Source organism: Podarcis muralis, chromosome 3 (genome assembly GCF_964188315.1).
Source record: "Podarcis muralis chromosome 3, rPodMur119.hap1.1, whole genome shotgun sequence".
In the NCBI taxonomy this organism is placed as follows: domain Eukaryota; kingdom Metazoa; phylum Chordata; class Lepidosauria; order Squamata; family Lacertidae; genus Podarcis; species Podarcis muralis.
Window position 1 is genome coordinate 4,298,372 of NC_135657.1, and position 13,885 is coordinate 4,312,256.

At 46.2% G+C, this 13,885-nt stretch overlaps 1 protein-coding gene across 4 annotated transcripts in view; it reads left to right on the forward strand.

Moving 5' to 3' along the window:
* Positions 1–13,885, forward strand: part of EXTL3 (exostosin like glycosyltransferase 3) — a 158,385-nt gene that overhangs the window by 19,473 nt on the left and 125,027 nt on the right. For 2 of the 4 annotated variants that reach the window (XM_077925387.1, XM_077925390.1), the window contains exon 1: positions 3,891–4,144. The exons of 1 other annotated variant lie outside the window; for it this stretch is intronic. The gene's annotated coding sequence lies outside the window, so the exon portion shown is untranslated. One more of the 4 variants, XM_077925388.1, reaches the window with a different exon arrangement.

The window sequence follows — 13,885 nt, forward strand, 5'->3', positions numbered from 1 at the left end:
GTTCTGTAGCCACCCTGATTTTGTGAGTACAATGTGGCATTTTTAGGGCATTACAGGAAACTAGCTCTTGACTTGCCGACCGTTCTTGCTCATGCACCCCCTGGCGCTTTCAGTGGAGAGAGTGTCCCATTCTTGTTCCTGAGCTGTGGCTCCTATAAGCCCCTTTTTAATAGCTGCTTAATAATATGCTTGCCAGATTCGGCACAGCGCAGAAGTCTGACCTGTTTGTGTTCTTGAGGCTCTTTTCCTCTGGGCTGATCTAAACATGGCAACAGCTATGGAGACACTACCAATGTAGGTTATTTTTTTAGTGCCAAGGTTTTTCCATTATTTTTGGGTGGCTGGATTAAAGGAAAAAAGAGGGAACGGCTGATGTAGGATGCTTCCTTCTCTTCCCTGCCTGAGGTCAGACTATGGTGTCTGAGGCATCTTAGTTTAGAACAGTGATGGCCAAACTTGGCCCTCCAGCTGTTTTGGGACTACAACTCCCATCATCCCTAGCTAACAGGACCAGTGGTCAGGGATGATGGGAACTGTAGCCCCAAAACTGCTGAAGGGCCAAGTTTAGCCATCACTGGTTTAGAAGAAGCATAAGGGATAGAGAAAAATGGGTGAGGTTTATAAAATTATGCATGGTATGGGGAAAAAACTGTATAGAGCAGATTTTCATCTCTCTTGTAATACTAGAAATCTGGTTCCCACAAGTTGTGGTAGGGACTGCCAGCTAGGATACTGAGGGCTGCTAGCAGTGCAGGATTTACGTATAAGCTAAACAAGCTATAGCTTACGACCCCACTCCATTGGGAGCCCCAAAAAAATTTAAAGAAAAAAACAACTGGATGTACATTTCCAAAATATAAGATAAAAAACAAATAAAACCTACGTACAGCAATAGTGTTTTGTGTTGTGTAGGCTCCTATGATGTAAGTCATGGGCCCCGCCTGCTAGCCTGCTCCCTAAAATATCACTGGTTTGCACATTTCTATATATAGGGTGCCTATATTCTGCATGGACTGGTTATTTTGTTATGTGTAAATGGCTTTAGATACCTACTAGGTCCATAAATTACCATATAGCATATATTCAACACAAAAAAAACAGTGACAATTTGTTGTTGACAAAGGACAGCTGGACATATAAAGGGCCCTGTAACCTTCAGTAGCTTAGGGCCTCATCAAACCTAAATCCGGCCCTGACTGCTAGTCAAGGTATATGCAAGGTATATGCTTTATGCAGAGGAGGGAGCTTATTGGGAAACCACAGCAGAGGGGATTATTGCACTCACATTTTTCTTATGGCTTTGCAATAGGCTTGTCCACTGTAGGAAGCTGAACTCTTTAGGCCTTTAGGCCCTTCTTATCTGTTGCATTGGGACATGGGTGGCGCTGTGGGTTAAACCACAGAGCCTAGGACTTGCCAATCAGAAGATCAGTGGTTCGAATCCCCGCGACAGGGTGAGCTCCCGTTGCTCGGTCCCTGCTCCTGCCAACCTAGCAGTTCGACAGCACGTCAAAGTGCAAGTAGATAAATAGGTGCCACTCCGGTGGGAAGGGAAATGGTGTTTCCGTGCGTTGCTCTGGTTCGCCAGAAGCAGCTTAGTCATGCTGGCCACATGACCCGGAAGCTGTACGCCGGCTCCCTCGGCCAGTAAAGCGAGATGAGCGCCGCAACCCCAGAGTTGTTTGCGACTGGACCTAACGGTCAGGGGGTTCCCTTTACTTTTACCTTTATCTGACACATGGCTCAGTAATGCAGAGCGGCTGTGTGAATGCGATCTGCAGGAGGACTGGAGAAAGGTGGGAGTTTCCCCCTGGCAATCCTTTTCCTCTTCAAGCTTCTTCCTCCAACTGCAGCCACCCCTTTGTGCCCTCCTCATATTTGAAAGAGAATGATTGCTCACAGGAGGAGTTCAGAGTAGCACCAAGGAGATTGTGCCGTTCAGCAAGTGGAAATGCTTTTGTTGGAGGAGCAATCTCTCCTTTCTTCACCCCATGTGTTGTTCTGGGGGGGTTCCCCTGAGTGCTTTGAGTCACTTGGGGGGCTATGGAGGGAGGAGGGGGAAATCCCCATTGCACTATTCCTTGCACAGGTTTCTGCTTGCAGAACCGCTTCGTTGAATTCAACCCCAGGTGCCCCAACTCCTAAGACCCACTCATTCTGAATTTTGCAAACAAACAAGCGCTGCGTGACATAATTCAGCAAACTTGTGTGTGTTCTATAAAGTTTTATGTTTTTAAAAAATGCATATTTATTTGAAGCTGCTTTTGGTAACTTTGGTTTCTGACTTGCTAAAGCTGTGCACCACGAGGCATGTCCAAACCTAATTTGTATTGGTGTCTTCATTTGGATTATAGCAAAAGCAAAGCAATTTAATCCATTTGTTCAAAGGCCTGCTCTCTGGCTATTGATAACAGGCATTACGTATTGCACAACCTTGTGCAGAGTCAGTTTCCAGATTTATTTTTCCAAGCAGCAGGCATCCTTCGCCTCTTTGAGCATAGATTTCCAGATCCTGGACGTTAACAGTTCTTAGGAAAGCAAACCTCCGAACGGAACTGCTCCGGTGTGACTTTTGTTCTGCTTTCCTCAATAGTAAAAGATGACGGATCCCATACAATTAATGAAAGAGTCACGTTCTGAAGTGGAGGCAGTATTGGCAGTACGGATTGCCTGGGAGGAAGTGAAATGAAGCTGTCATTGAGGTTCCCCAACCCTCAAATGCCAAAACTGGGTTTAGGAGCCCCCCCAGACTATGCATGTCCTTTTTGGGGGGCGGTAGGGAGAATCTGGCCCTGTTTGGCCTAATCTCTCAAATAGTGTTCTTTTATATATATTGCAAAAATTCAAGACACATTCTGTTTGTGATGGCAGGTGTGCAAATACTGGAAAACGTGATGTAGAGACCGCTCTTCTCCCCACCGTGATTTTCTCCCCCTCTTTTTCCATCAGATAAAAGTCTGTTAGAAGGGGGGTGGGGGTGGCAGACAAGGTCAAATAATGCTGCCAAGGAAGAAAATGGGTTTCCCAGTCTGCATGTGGAAATGAAATGGAACTGAATCCATATAGCGCATATATAAGGGTGTTTGTGTATTTTTGTTGCTGTGTGCTTCTAATTAGAACATTTTAAAAGGAAAAGAAAACTTGGAGTTTGCTGTAAAATTAAACCCAATGCAAGAACTTGGCTGTTGTTTTTTTACTGCCTATACACTTTGGAACTCCCTGCCTCTTGATACCGCTTAGGCGTCTTCCACTGCACTCTTTTTGGCACCTGCTTGAAACCATTCTTGTGTGGACAAGCCCATCCAGATATTTAGAAAGCTGAGGTGATTTTAATCTGCTTTTTTTAGCATTTTGTTTTCAATGTACAACTGTGAATTATTACTTTTTTTTTGTAAACTCTGTTGAGGTGCTTTTTTGTTTTTGTTTTACAGTCCAAGAGGTGTATTCGTTTCAATGAAATAAGAAATAAAAATAAGCGACAAGATTTACTCCAGCGACTTGATCCGTTTTTGGGCGGGAAAGGGCGCCTTGTCGACTGCGCATGCGTCACACTTGGGTTGTGTAGCGGGGGGGGGGGGAGAGTTGACGGAGAGGAGGGAGGTTCGGCAGTTTCCGTCGCCTTCCGAATCTCCTCCCTGCTGCCCCGCCCCCTCCGCCCATCTCTCCCTCTCGGCAATCTCCGTCCGCCTCCGTCCCTCCCAGCCCCGCCCCTCGTCCCTTTCCGCCCGCCCTTCGGCCGTTTCCGCCCGCCCCCTTTCGGAAAGGGCCGAAGACGCGCTGAAGGAACCGGCGGCGGGCGAGGTGATGCGAGAGGCGAGGAGGGCTGTCGCGCGCGGATTGGGTGGCTGGCTCCGTGGGACGAACCATCTGCGGCGGGCTCGGAGGTAGGCGAGACGGGGGAAGGACGGAGGCAACGCGGGATTCCGCGGGGGGTGCGGGGAGGCGAAAACAGCAGCGCGTCTCTCCACCCGCATCGCGCCCCCCCCCCCGCTCCTTGTCCTAATGGTCGCTGCCTACGGATCCCGGGAGCGGCCGGCTTAGCACTGCGGGAGGGTTAAACTAAGAAGGTGAAAGCGGAGGGGGGGCGCGAGACAGAGATGGAACGTACCACGAGTGATGAAGGAGAGGGGTGTGTGCGCACAAGGCAAGTATGCGATTTGGGGAGGGGGTGCATTGAGGCTCTGGAGGGGGGATAACCCCCTTTTTTGGATAATGGTACTGCCTAAAGGAGGAGACCCCCCATCCCCCTTTAAGGTAGCTTTGGAGGTGGGGGGTCTCTCCATCTGGGGGGCTGTTTGGGGGTAATTCTGGGGACACCCTCCAAAAATAATTATGAGGGGGTCTAGGGATTCCCAACTTTGGAGGGCAAAGAAGTATCCCCCTAATCCTGGGGTCTGGGGTCTTCCACCTGTGTATGCGTGTGTGGTTTTTGAAAGCGCAGGCTCTTTATTATTAACATTGCCATTAATAATAATGTATTATTGCCATTAATAATAACGTATTATTGCCATTAATAATAATGTATTATTACATGTCGGGGGCTTGGTGTGTGTTTGATCTGGTCACCGGTGTGTTTGGTTTTGTGGAAGAACTAGCTCTCTGAAATCCTGCGCCGTTAGCACATGAGTGCTCCTGGCTGTGGCTTGCAGATCTGAATAATAAGAATAAAAAGAAATAGGTTGGCGGAAAGAAGAAGCCAAAACAATGCAAAACCAGATCAAACCATCTCATTGTGGTGGTTGTTTTTTTTAAATACCAAATCCTGTCTTCTTTTCCCCTGGCTGGCATTTCAGCTAATCTCATATAAAACATTGGTATTATTATTATTATTATTATTATTATTATTATTATTATTATTATTATTAAATGCCAAACAGCAGATTGGGAGAGCACCTCCACTGTATGTCAGCAACAGCAATAAAAGCAGTGGTTACATTTGTTTGTTTCAGGGTTTCCTTCCTGCATTTCCACCCACCCACTCTCCAAATGGATTGTTTGAAACAGTGTATATCCCTGCATATACACTGTTTCAGTAACAGTATCAGTATCCGTTTAAAAAACTGAACCATAGAAAAACAGTGGATTTTTTAAAAAGGCCATATGGATAAAAGCCTTCAGATGGCAGGGAGAAAACTGTCAAAAGGCAGGTGTGGTTAGTTACCACTATATTATCATCATTATCATTTTTTATTACGTTTCATTATTATTAATTAGTTGGTTGTTATCAAGATCTCCAGGAGACTTTCAGGAGGCTCTGTCTCTTACTCCCACCAGGTAAACCTCTGATAATGGTGGGACATTAAGTTACAATGAGCAATTAAGATAAATTAAAAACAACAGCAGCACATATGAACTTCTTCGCCCACATTCATTGATTTTGTTTGGCTGCTTACGGTGCTTTATGCGTGAATTGTCTTTATTTTTATTTTGTATTTTGTTCTTGATTGGCATCTGTTTCATTTCGATATTTTGTAGTGCGGTGTTTTAAAGAGAGGCTGGAAATTGCTTAGGGTTTTCTTCTTCGGAAATGCAAAGTAGTATAGAAATTATTAAAACGAAAGAATGGGGCAGACTTAGCGTCTTGCCTAAAGTAGGAGTGGTTAGACCATGTCTTTCCAGATGTTGCTGGACTACAACTCCCATCAGGCTCAGTTTACGAACCTATTGTTGTTGGCAGCTATCTGTCTGTCTCAAGGGTGAAGTTAAACCTCTGCTTTAGCAGCTCTGAAGTGACCTCCCTGGGGCTTGCCCAGGGTTGCCCAGACAAGACCCCAACCCCCTTGGCCTTGCTGTTGTGGTCCAGAGGAAAGCAGACCAAGATGGTTGGCACCAGCTTGGCTGCAGGAGTTGCTGGAAGGAGGCATACAAGACGCCATCCAACCCTTTTAGGGACTCCACTCTGGATTTGTGTAGGGTCTACTCCTTAGCCTTTTCTTCTCCTTACCTCTCTCGCCCTGACCTAGCCACTGTGATCCACCCGACGGTCACCTCCAGACTTGATTATTGTAACTTGCTCTATGTGGGGCTGCCCTTGAGACTGACCCAGAAACTCCAGCGGGTGCAGAATGCCGCGGCGAGACTCCTTACGGGGTCCTCACTGCGGGATCACATTCACCCGGTGCTGTACCAGCTGCACTGGCTCCCGGTGGAGTACAGGATCAGGTTTAAGGTGTTGGTTTTGACCTTTAAAGCCCTATACGGCTTAGGACCCTCATACCTACGGGACCGCCTCTCCTGGTATGTCCCACGGATAACCTTACGGTCTTCAAAGAAAAACATCTTGGAGGTCCCAGGCCACAGGGAGGTTAGGTTGGCCTCAGCCAGAGCCAGGGCCTTTTCGGCTGTGGCCCCGATCCGGTGGAACGCTCTGTCCCAAGAGACTAGGGCCCTGCGGGATTTGACATCTTTCTGCAGGCCTTGCAAGACAGAGCTGTTCCACCAGGCCTTTGGCCAAGGCACAGTCTGACCCCCTCCTTCGGTAATCCTCATAGTCCAATGGTTGCCATTAATTTGATTTTGAATTGATTTTAAAATGAATTGATTTTAGAATGCTGTGTTACTTTTATTGTTGTTAGCCGCTCTGAGCTCGGCTTTGGCTGGGGAGGGCAGGATATAAATAAAATATTATTATTATTATTATTATTATTATTAAGATGTCCCGCAAGGCGGCAGAGGTTTATGATCACAGTTTTCTTTTTCCTAGATGGGCTCCCTACCTGGTGGATGAGGCCCATCTGCCCCTTGCTTCCAGCATGTACAGAAACCGCCTTCTTGACACCCTCTTGGTCCTGTCCGCTCAGTCTGCCAGAGTCTGCTGGATCAAGACAGTGGTCCCCTTGGTGCAGAATCCTCCTGTGAGCTCAGGATAGTTTGCTCTCTGCCTCTCAACCCCTGCTTGTTTCCAAATACGAAACACTACTGCCACTCTGATTTCCTGCATTTTTACCTTGCGTTTCTTCCAGTGTGGCATACCTGTTTCTCCCCCTCTCCATTTCATCCTCACAAAAGCCCTGTGAGGTAGGTTAGGGCTGAGAGATGGTGACTGGCTCAAGGTCACCTAAATGAGATTTATGGTGGAGTGAGGTTTCGAACCCCTGGACTCCCAACACGCCGACCACTTTGCCACGCTGTGATCTTGCCTGGCCAAAGTTTTGGGGCAATTTCGATAAAGATTAGCTGCCTTGTAGTTGGAAAGATATATATATAATCACATAATCTGGTTTTGATTTGTCGCCCAGTTAAATAAATATTAGAGGCTGCAATCCCATACATGTCTCCTTGGAAGTAAGTCTCATTGAATTAAAAGGGTAAAGGTGTTTAGGATTGCAGCATTTAATCATTTAAGTTACAGCTGATTAGACCAAATTGCCAAACTTTGAAGAGCAATTTTAGTCAGCGAATCACTTCAGCTATGGCGGATTGGATTTAAATTGTGAAGTAAAGCAAATCCTTTCTGAAGGGAAAAAATGTACTTTGTTTTCTAGATGATGTGAGTGCATGTCTCGGGAGATGCCATTTTTAAAGAGGCCTTCTGTCAACAGAGAGAGAAGGAAATGCTGCCCTGTGAATTCTTGCATTAATCAGAATTTTATTTTCGTTTATTGCCTGATCTTTATCTGGAGCGCTTTGGTCCAAAGGAACTGCAAGATGCAATCCTAGCACGCTTAGGGACGAGCAAAGCCTTTTTATCTTGGAACTGGGCAGAAGTGCTTCACATTGTACACAAGCTAGGTGGCTAACTTGGCTCCTGATCAGACGAATGCATCTTGCCCTGTGCGTTGTGCCATTAAGTTCCTTGGGGGCCGGAGACTTCTCTTGTACTCTTGCCAGGCCGTATCAAGTAATTTATTATCGTCATCTGTCTTCGCTGCTGGATGAAATCAATATTAAATGGATGGATTCAACAGCTCCGATGGAAGGCGAAGGATCCAGACTGGGAAAATGCTGCGTTCAGTAGGGAGTCCTGTGTGGCAGTAATGACTAACCTCTCTTGGTATTTACCGAAATGCTAAGGGGAGTTTGTAGGGGGAGGGGATTCTTGAGTTCCCTTTCTCCAGCAGTCCCCTCCGTCCTCAACTGAATGGTGACGAAAATCCCCTCCAGTCCCTTCGTTCGTGCAGAGTTCTGCTATTGTCTGAGCCACTTCTTCCCTCCCTTCCAGCAATGACAGTTTTATCTTCGTTCAGAGCTCGGCTTCGTGCGCGGCCAAAGGGTCTTGGCAGCAAAACAGTGGTACAAACAGCCTGTGAACTGACTGACATTTCGTTGCAAAAGGGATGTCAAAACAACCTTTTTAAAAAAATAAAAAATGCCTCGTTGTTGTTGTTTGGAGTGGGGTGGTGGTGGGAAGAGATATTGGAGGCTTGTGACATTCAGATGTGGGCAGCTGTTGTAGCTGGAAAGGCCAGATGATCAAAGGTGCATTTTTCACTGATGGCTCTGTGTTTGTGTATGTGTTTAACTACCTTAAAGTCTTTAGAGCAGGGGTCAGCAAACTTACTGCGCCTTGGGCCGGTGTCTCCAGCACCGATTGCGTGGCGGGCCGGAGGGTGGGGGAGCGCGTGCCCATACGCGTGCGCACACACTATTTCCTGCGCACTTCTGGGTCAGAGGAGCACCAAAAATAGCTTGTGTACATGTGCACGGGCCTTCTCTGACCTGGATGTGCACCAGAAATAACGCTTGCACATGCGCACAGCACTTGCGCATGCGCACAACACATCGGCAGCCACGCAGCACCAGTAAGAATGGGCAGCGGGGTTGCCGCGGGCTGGATAAACGAGTCCCTTGGGCCTTATCCGGCCCGCGGGCCTTAGTTTGGGGACCCCTGCTTTAGAGTAACAACAGTTAATGTCATTCCAGGCTCAGGTGCATTTAGAATTTGAGATTTCTGGATTTTCATTCTGGAAAGCATTTATGGAGGTTTGCTCTTCGCAGATTCTGGAGAAGCTCCTTTTTGGTATTTGTGTGTGTGTGGTCAGGCTCTTATTTACGCAACTTGAGTATGGCTTTAGAGCTCATAATGGTTCTTTGTTGTTTGCCCTTCTGTGCTGCTTTAAATCTGAAGTTGTAGCCCTGCTAGCTTCTAACCTGGGAGCGTGAGGCAAATCGTTGTTGTTAGCTGTAAAAAAGGGTACGTCAGTGCGTATGTGGGACTTTGTGGGAGTAACGTAAGTGACAAAGGCAGCCTTCCCTCACCCAGGAACATAAAATAAAAATTTCAGCAAGGGGTGAATGAAATGAAATGAAAGGGCAGGGCTAGCAGCAGTCTGGAGCAAAATGCCTTTCTAACCTCGATTATGGGTTCTGGCCGGATCCTGAAGGTTGACTTGCACACGGCAGCCCCCACATGATGCTGCTATCCAGCTCACAGTTAGGCTGTGACCACATGGAGATGACATAAGAACCTCAGGAGCAGCTGGTGGGCATATGAGGGGCAAGGCCTTTTTGGTGGTAGCACCTCAGTTGTGGCCCTCGGCTTCTCATTCACAGATAAGATATTCATTTTGTTGTATTGTCCAGTAGCACCTTAGAGACCAACTAAGTTTGTTCTGGGTATAAGCTTTCGTGTGGATGCACACTTCTTCAGCTGCTAATTTAATTTTTTTAAAAGTATGTATTTTGACTGCGTCAGACCAACATGGCTACCTACCTGAATCATTTTGTTGTATGTCATTTACAAACATGTTAGGATATGCAGAGGACAACTGTAGCCTTTAAATTTGATTTTGATAGCTAGGGACATGTTTGTTTGTTTTTAAATGCAAATACAGTCTGGACTGGAGGCTATTTGTTCTTTTTAGGATATAGTATCTGGATATACTGTTCATGAGTGAGTCCTGCAGTAGTGATATTGACATCTTTTCAGCACCAGGTTAAGACTTTCCCCCTCACCTGGGCATTTGGTTGAATTTGATCAAAGGATTTATATCAGCTTCTGCTAATTCTCTCTCTCTCTCTCTCTCACACACACACACACACACACACACACATCCTCCCTGGCATTTTGCTACTGTGACCCCTGACTGTTAAGTCCAGTCGTGAACGACTATGGGGTTGCGGCGCTCATCTTGCTTTACTGGCCGAGGGAGCCGACGTTTGTCTGCAGACAGTTTTTCCGGGTCATGTGGCCAGCATAACTAAGCTGCTTCTGGCAAAACCAGAGCAGCGCACGGAACCGCCGTTTACCTTCCTTCTGGAGTGGTACCTATTTATCTACTTACACTTTGACATGCTTTCGAACTGCTAGGTTGGCAGGAGCAGGGACCGAGCAACGGAAGCTCACCCTGTCGCCGGGATTTGAACTGCCAACCTTCCAATCGGCAAGCCCAAGAGGCTCAGTGGTTTAGACCACAGTGCCACCCGCGTCCTAAAGGTAAAGGGACCCCTGACCATTAGGTCCAGTCACGGACGACTTTGGGGTTGCGGCGCTCATCTCGCTTTACTGGCTGAGGGAGCCGGCGTACAGCTTCCGGGTCATGTGGGCAGCAGGAATAAGCCGCTTCTGGCGAACCAGAGCAGGGCATGGAAACACCATTTACCTTCCTGCCGGAGCGGTACCTATTTATCTACTTGCACTGGTGTGCTTTTGAACTGCTAGGCTGGCAGGAGCAGGGACCGAGCAACGGGAGCTCACCCCGTCGTGGGGATTCGAACCGCCGACCTTCCGATCGGCAAGCCCAAAAGCCTCAGTGGTTTATACCGCAGCGCCACCTGCATCCTAGATGACTAGGCAAATTCATGGAGGAAAAAGGCTACGGAGGGCTGCTCAGATCTTGCTTTCGGGTTTCCCACATACATCTGGTCGGTCACCATAAGAGGAGGCTGCTTGGCTAAATGCGCCGTTGGCTTGAACCAACAGGTTCTTAGGAAATGGCCCTCATCATTGTCCCAAGAGAAACTTAAATGTGAAGTTGCCGCCCGACCCTTGATCTGTGTGGCGGTACCTGATGTGCCAGAGGAAGTGGAAGGTTGGGTTGGGGAGATCACCCGGTACAGAGTATTCTAATTACGGCTTCAGACTGCTTTTATCTAATGACTGCAGCCAAATTTCGATGCTTCAGCACTGCTTTTTGGGTGACGTTTGCCTTTGGGCTTGTTCTCCAGACAACCTGAGTCATTTGCCTGACAGTCTGGCTGCTAGAGGCTTTGTTAGGGCTGGTACAGGCCATGGAGCCAAGGTGGGGTGTTTGCCAGGAACTGAGGGCTCCGTCTCTTCTGCAGGTAAAGTGGGAATTGGAAGCCTTGACTGCTGTCCAGCGAGGAAAACTGATGCTATCGTAAAGCGGAGGAAGGTTTTATTTTTATTTTTTTGAACTGCAAAGCGATACCCTATCTTTGAAATATAACTGCTAATTGAAGTCTCCTTCTGTTGAGAGTGGTTTGGCTAATCTGCTGCAAATGGATTAAGTTCTAGGGGGGAAAACCCAAGTCGTTCAAGGCCAATATTTCAAACGACTCCAAACTGCTATAATTCTGTATAGATTGGAACAGGCTTTTCTCCCTCAACTACTTTTAGTAGCTTCCACTTTTACATCCTTTTGGGGCATGAGGTTTGTGTTTGTGTGTGTGTGCGCGTGCTAATCTGATACCCATCGAAGATACAACCCTCATTTTTTTGTTCTTCCCTTGCTGGCTCCTGATAAACCAGCCGACCAATTTCCGTAGGTGTATTGATGCAATCAGTTTGTGGAAAGCATGAGCATGGGAAGGGAAGATTGCCTCGAGTCTTTAAAGCAGCCTTCGCCAACTTGAGGCCTCCCACATGGTTTGGGACTACAACTCCCATCAGCACCATGTTTAAAGGCAGCAGTTGTCTTTTAAAGGTGCCTGGCCTGGGAAATAATAGGCAGAATATTTCTTTTTTGGAATAATTTGGGAGCATATTCACCCAGTGCTTTTCCAGCTGCACTGGCTCCCGGTGGAGTACAGGGTCAGATTTAAGGTTCTGGTTTTGACCTTTAAAGCCCTTCACGGCCTAGGACCCTCGTACCTACGGGACTGCCTCTCCTGGTATGGCCCGCGGAGGACTTTAAGGTCCATAAATAGCAACACCCTAGAGGTCCCGGGCCCTAAGGAAGTCAGATTAGCCTCAACCAGAGCAAGGGTCTTCTCAGTGGTGGCTCCGGCCTGGTGGAACGCTCTGTCTCATGAGACCAGGGCCCTGCAGGATCTGATTTCTTTCTGTAGGGCCTGTAAGACAGAGTTGTTCTGCCTGGCCTTTGGCTTGGAGTCAATTTGATTCCCTCCCCCTTTTTCTTTTTTTCCTTTCTCCTGTGATGAGGCTGCATTTTAATTTTAATGTTTTAATGTATTTTAATCTTGTTTTTAAGTTGTATTCATTCAACTTGTTTTTATTATTGGTTGTTAGCCACCCTGAGCCCAGCCTTAGCTGGGGAGGGTGGGGTATAAATAAAATGTATTATTATTATTGATTTTGCAAGTGTAGAGTTATAACAATGCAAAATACATATCCATATTTAGAGATTTCTCCGAATCTCTAGATTTCACACCTTCCCCTTCATGGGTCCTATTATAAACCTTTTCAACTGCATATTATCTCATCATCCAAATTTTATATCTCTACATTTTGTCCATAATATATTACATATTACAAGTGCTATTGCAATCCTTCTAATGCTTACAGTGGTCTCTCAAGTAAATTATATTTTTTTCCTATTCTTTATTGAAGTTTTGGTCTTCTTGGTTCCTGAGCTTTCCGGTTAGATTTGCCATTTCGGCATAATCCAACAGCTTAGTTTGCCATTCTTCTCTAGTAGGGACTTTGTCCTTTTTGCATCTCTGGGCTAGTAGTATCCGTGTGGCTGTTGTTGCATACATAAAAAGACTTTTCTGCTCCTTTGGGATCTTGGTACCTACAATTCCTAATAAAAAAAGCTTTGGGGTTGCTGCTTTTTTATATAAAAGTCATTTTAAACATTTTTTTCAATTCATTATATATCATTTCCCAGAATGCTTTTATTACCCTGCATATCCACCACATATGGTAAAAGGTGATAGGCAGAACATTTCTAACCATTGTTTTCAGTCTGTTTCTGGCCTTGATTGGAAGATGCTGACCAGTCGTGAAGTGAGATTCTTGCCGTATGTTCAGTATTAATTTGCCAAATTAGTTGGTGGCCATCTAAGGAGGAGGTCAGTGAATGAAATCGAACCTTTAGCCTTCAGTGCTGCAGGCACTTCGCTAGTGGGACTGAGTTTGGATGGACTTTCGCATAGGATTGTGCTGTTCATGGGGTTTCTGTTTTGGACAGACTCTTGTTTATCTTTCTAATATGACGAAAGCAAAACCGTAAGAGGAATGATCTGCTCCTACTTCCCTCTGCATGCTAGACCCACAAGGAATACTCATTGCTTGCCTGTGTGCCTTTCTGCGCATAGCAGAACTTCGTGGAGAGCAGCTGCTTTTTGTTAAGAAGTTTACATTTCACTGGAGACGTTCTATTGTTGGAATGTTTTGCGGTGCCCCATTTTTATAAAAACAAACAAACAAACAAACAAACCCAATAGCTTGGCATTTGTTTACCAATAGCATCTTAAATTCTTCTTTTTAATTTTTTTTTTAAAATTGAGACCGCAGGTCAGTGGTTCCCATACTTTTTCTAGCCACTGCCCCCTTCGCTCAATAAACACACCCCAGTGCCCCCTACTCTACCAAAAGCATTGTTAAGAATAGCAGTTTGCATGACCTGCTAAGAAAGCGGATAACACAATAAAATTCAAAACAGCAACAATCAGTTGCACATTTAGTCAAAACCCAATTAAAACTATTTGTTTTAATTAATTCAATAAAGTTGATGAACCTGATCCAGTGATAGCAAATTTTATCCCTTCCAGTGCCCCGCTGCTGCCCTCTTGCCTCCTA